The 5,550-nt window shown below is 43.9% G+C and overlaps 1 pseudogene; it reads left to right on the plus strand.

The window, feature by feature from the left end:
* The first annotated feature begins 4,579 nt into the window (after positions 1–4,579).
* LOC126164229 (5S ribosomal RNA) lies at positions 4,580–4,698 on the plus strand (annotated as a pseudogene).
* Positions 4,699–5,550: the final 852 nt, after the last annotated feature.

Genomic DNA, 5,550 nt, shown 5'->3' on the forward strand with positions numbered 1-5,550 from the left:
GACGAATGGAGGCGTGTCGTCTTCAGCGATGAGAGTCGCTTCTGCCTTGGTGCCAATTATGGTCGTATGCGTGTTTGGCGCCGTGCAGGTGAGCGCCACAATCAGGACTGCATACCACCGAGGCACACAGGGCCAACACCCGGCATCATGGTGTGGGGAGCGATCTCCTACACTGGCCGTACACCACTGGTGACCGTCGAGAGGACACTGAATAGTGCACGGTACATCCAAACCGTCATCGAACCCATCGTTCTACCATTCCTAGACCGGCAAGGGAACTTGCTGTTCCAACAGGACAATGCACGTCCGCATGTATCCCGTGCCACCCAACGTGCTCTAGAAGGTGTAAGTCAACTACCCTGGCCAGCAAGATCTCCGGATCTGTCCCCCATTGAGCATGTTTGGGACTGGATGAAGCGTCGTCTCACGCGGTCTGCACGTCCAGCACGAACGCTGGTCCAACTGAGGCGCCAGGTGGAAATGGCATGGCAAGCCGTTCCACAGGACTACATCCAGCATCTCTACGATCGTCTCCATGGGAGAATAGCAGCCTGCATTGCTGCGAAAGATGGATATACACTGTACTAGTGCCGACATTGTGCATTCTCTGTTGCCTGTGTCTATGTGCCTGTGGTTCTGTCAGTGTGATCATGTGATGTATCTGACCCCAGGAATGTGTCAATAAAGTTTCCCCTTCCTGGGACAATGAATACACGGTGTTCTTATTTCAATTTCCAGGAGTGTATTTCTGGGTTTATAAGGCTTTCCTGAACAAGTGGGCGTGGCAGCTTCACAGCAGTAACTTCCGTATAGGCATATTTTTTTACGTGGTCGGTCTCAAATAGCGTGTGGTTGATTTCTTCGCCTATCACAGATGAAATGCGGTTTATGTTCCGCTAACCTGCTGCTGATTTATGTCCCAATCATTCCAACACAGACTTTTCCACCTGTACAGAGTATGTGGTATACGTCCAACATAGTTAGCGGTTCCTATTGTCCCTTTTCCGGCCTAAGACACTCTTTGATCTTCTTTGTCGGTTAAAAATAGTTTTTGAACCATATCTGAGCAACTTACTGATTCTGTAGCTCACCTTGGCGACATGTACCCGGATTTTCTTCTCTCGATGTCTCACTTCGCCGAGAATTAGATATCGTGGCACTTGTGTACGGGTGGTCGTTGCTGCTCAGAACGCTTTGCAGGTGTTACACGTCGAGTCTGAGGTACTGCGGCTGACGTCCTCATCTTGCACGTGTTACGAGTGTATTAACCATCAGTCTCTTGTGGCTCGGAAGTTGATTTAACAATTGGTGCAAGTATCAGTCGGTAGGCGGGTGTGTCGATTTTCGATATATGCTTTGTCCCTGTTTCTTGCTATCCCTAGTAACGAGCACATCTAGAGAATATGGCTATTGGTTCCTTTCTACCTCTGCAGAAAATTGTATGCTCGAATGGAGATTGTTCACTTGTCCCTGGAATTCACTGAGCTGTTTCTCAATGTGGCTCCATACAAGGAATGTATCGTCAACATACCTGTACCACACCATAGGTTTACAAGGGGCCAAATCCGACGTTTGTGTTTCGAAATGTTACATGACGCGATGCTTAGCACACTGGACTGACATTCTGGAGGACGACTCTTCAAACCCGTGTCCGGCCATCAAGGTTAAGGTTTTTCGTGATTTTCCTGAATCGCTCCATGCAAACGGCGGGATGATTCCTCTGAAAGGGCATGGCCGGTTTCCTTCTCCATCCTTGACACAATCCGAGCTTACGCTACGTCTCTAATTACCTCGCTGTTAAACCCAATCTACCATCCTTCTTTCTTCCGACGCGACTGGCAACACCGGGAAAGCCTTCTGAGGAGCAATGGGTATACGATACATCCGCAGGGTGACGTACAGTTTTGGCCGTATGTGACGGAGACATGGACTCAGGACTTTTTATAAACTGACAAAGAAGATTAAAGAGTGTCTCAGATCGTCAAAGCATAAAATGATACTTGAAATATCGAGTGTACACCGCATACCGCGTGCATGTGGAAAAATCAGAATGATGCTCTATCAAATCCGTCATGATGATACCACAAATCGACTAAGGTTTCCATGGTGTACATACAGCATCTCGTCGACGTCTCCCGCACTCATACTGTACAAATTGTGTAAGCGGCGGTTAATAAAAAGTCAGCATTATGTCTGGACGATAAACCAACACCTGCATCACCAAGTAAACGGTATTGCAAGTAGAAACAGGTGGAGGAATAGGTCGTGGCGGGATACGCTCTTTGTGAGAAAGACCACGTAAAAAATTTCGTCGACAAAGAAGTGGCAGCAAGAGAAGAACCACAGTTGTAATGACCACGGGGAAGCCCTAGGATGTTGGCTTGAAAAATGCACACACTCTGAAAGATCAACTCCAACCTACCACCAGCAACGGAAGATCAAACTTTGACAATACCAGCCACTCGTGCTGCTGAAACGTTATAAATATCAACAAACAAACGTCGGCCGAAGAACTCGAGACAGAAGTCACAGGCAATTTGTCAACAAGTGGCTACGAACGCCTTAATACTTTTGTATTAATCAGTCAGCGTCACCATCGTTAAAAAACTACTATAACTAGGTTGTACAACGCGATAAATAGCCCATAACATGGCTATGTGAACCAGAACTGAGCGCAGCATACGTAGAACGGTAAAAATTTCGTAGATAATATATGAAAGACGTGATATGCACTAGTGAGAACAGAGAACAGTTACTGATTGCTGACTATCCTACCCACTCAGACTGTTTATGTGTACAGAGAACAAGAGTGGTCCTACAACACACATCCCCCGCACAGCACTCCTGACAATACTCTTGTCTCTGACGAACACTCACAGCCAAGGGCGTGGTAGTGGATTCTATAACATAAAGTCTTCGACCGCTCCGCAACTTAAGTCACTGTATTAGTTACTAACTCACTGAGCTCATTTAGTGAGTTGAACTCAATTAGGATTGGACAAAATGTGATAGCTAGAGTAGGCGATGCACCGGCTTCAACTCGTCCACCACTGTGCGAAGTCTATAAGGGTTTACGCGTGTATAGTTGCTGAAGATTAGATGGGTAGATCACATAACTAATGAGGAGGTATTGAATTAGAATTGGAGAGAAGAGAAATTTGTGGCACAACTTGACTAGAAGAAGGGATCGGTTGGTAGAGAATATTCTGAGGCGTCAAGGGATCACCAATTTAGCATTGGAGGGCAGCGTGGAGGGCAAATATCGTAGAGGGAGACCAAGAGATGGATGCACCAAACAGATTCAGAAGGATGTAGGTTGCAGTAGATACTGGGAGATGAAGAAGCTTGCACAGGATAGAGTAGCATGGAGAGCTGCATCAAAGTAGTCTCTGGACTGAAGACCACGACAACAACAGTTGCTTTTAAGCCCAAATTATAAACAACTCAGGTTACTTAAACCTCTTACTAGCATACACAAATTAGCAAAAGAAAACAACAAACTATACAATATGGAAATAACTGAAATAAAGGGGTAATATTTAAATAAGACACAGTAGTATGAGGAAGATATCTAAACGGGATTGTTTAGAGTTCAAGACAAATGTTTATTTCAATCGTTCGTACAGACAGATGTCAATGGTGACCTCACATAGTATTAATAAATCAAGTGAGCAGTATAAGAAAATATAGTTACGTAGCGGAAGCAGAGCATTTACCGAAGATTATTCTCCATGTAGCAGGGCATAAGGACGTTTCTATGGAGCTGAAAACTGAAGAGCAGTCTGGAAAAAATCATGTATCTGCTCCAACTATGGAATGTCACACCCACTACATCACATTCCTCTGGCACAAGAGGATAATACAGCTCTTGTTTGATGATAATGGTGATGGTGGACACACATATTGCTATGACAGTAGAATTACATGTGCTTGAAATAAAACATTCAAATAATGAAACAGCACCTCAATCTTAGAATGAAAATATAAAAACTCTGTCATTTTTATGGAAAATAGACTTGTCACATAGAGCTCTACACACACAAACACAGAGGTTTACTGTCATTCTTTCCCCACATGAATGGAACAATTATGGGTGTTATATGGTGTAAGTAATCACTGCTGCACACCATAAGGTTGCTGTAGTTGATCAGTATTCCATGTTATCAACATATGGGAATGCAGAATTGGGTATCACCTTCGTCAGGCCACCATGAAGCAAGATCTTGTTAGAAAGAGTGAGTATAAAGCTGCATTTAAGATAGTTAAAGTTAGCACACTAACCTATGATGCCCTAACTACCATTCTGATCGTCTCTGCAGCATAAACTGATGAACAGTTTGCTACATGTGTGAAGCTGTTTCATGTAGGGGTGAAAGAAAATATGTCACATGTCACTAGGATATAATGGTACCATGTGTCATGGGTCACTGTCCCTTGACGCCGACGGACTGCAGTTGCAAAAATGAAGGGGTTTGGTTGAAAAAAATTGTAATAATACATTATTATTTATTATTTATATTTTCACACACTGTTCTTCACAATCTTCAAAAAATATATCATTCCCTGTTTGTATCGCTCTGCCAACGGCATTGCCGCAGTGGTAACACCAGTTCCCATCAGATCACCGAAGTTAAGCAGTGTTGGGTTTGGCTAGCACTTGGATGGATCACCATCTGGGGCTACCGAGTGCTGTTGGCAAGTGGAGTGTACTCAGCCCTTGAGAGGTCAGTAGAGGAGCTACATGAGTGCGGAATAGTGGCACCAGTCACGAAAACTGACAACGGCTGGGAGAGAGGTGTGCTGACCACGTGCCCTTTCCTATCTGCATTCAATGACGCCAAAGAGTTGAGGATGACACGGTGGCTGGTCGGTATCATTGGGCTTTCAAGGCGTGTTTGGGCAGTGTTTGTTTTGTTTTCTCAGTATGTGCACTGCAGTATTTCTTAAATATTCGTAATTGTTTCGTATATGCTTTAAATTCGCATTGTATCACACTAAAACTGATAGGAATTTCCATGTTTTTAGACATACAGTCTGTAAACTCCACTTGTATGGCTTTAAGATTTATTGGGGTGACAGTAACTGACTTTGATACTGTGCAGAGACATGCTCCTACACACTGTTCTAACTCACTCACATGTACACTATGTTCACACAGACAGTTACGGAAATAATTGAATACTGCTTTTAAATGTGGTGGCCAGCTCATCAGCCTGCCTCACACAATCCATAATGTTTCATATAGACCACTCAAATTCGTAACACTCGAATGATTGGTGTACACATGGAAGAGTCCTCAAATGTAAACATGTGTGTTACGTCTCAAGATATGTCAGTGATGGGAATCTTAATCTAAAGCCACTGATGTCGATGGGTGTACGAGATGGTTCATACTCGATTTGTGTCTCAGCCCGAATGTACTGTCTTATAAAGTAGATCTCCCCACTCTATCCCTATAAATGATCATTTCATTATAATGTACATAACACGATTGAAAAGTCTGTCTGGTGCTGGAAAAGAGATGTAGGTAAGCAAGCGCAGCGCCACCAA

Source organism: Schistocerca cancellata, chromosome 2 (assembly GCF_023864275.1).
Source record: "Schistocerca cancellata isolate TAMUIC-IGC-003103 chromosome 2, iqSchCanc2.1, whole genome shotgun sequence".
NCBI lineage: Eukaryota > Metazoa > Arthropoda > Insecta > Orthoptera > Acrididae > Schistocerca > Schistocerca cancellata.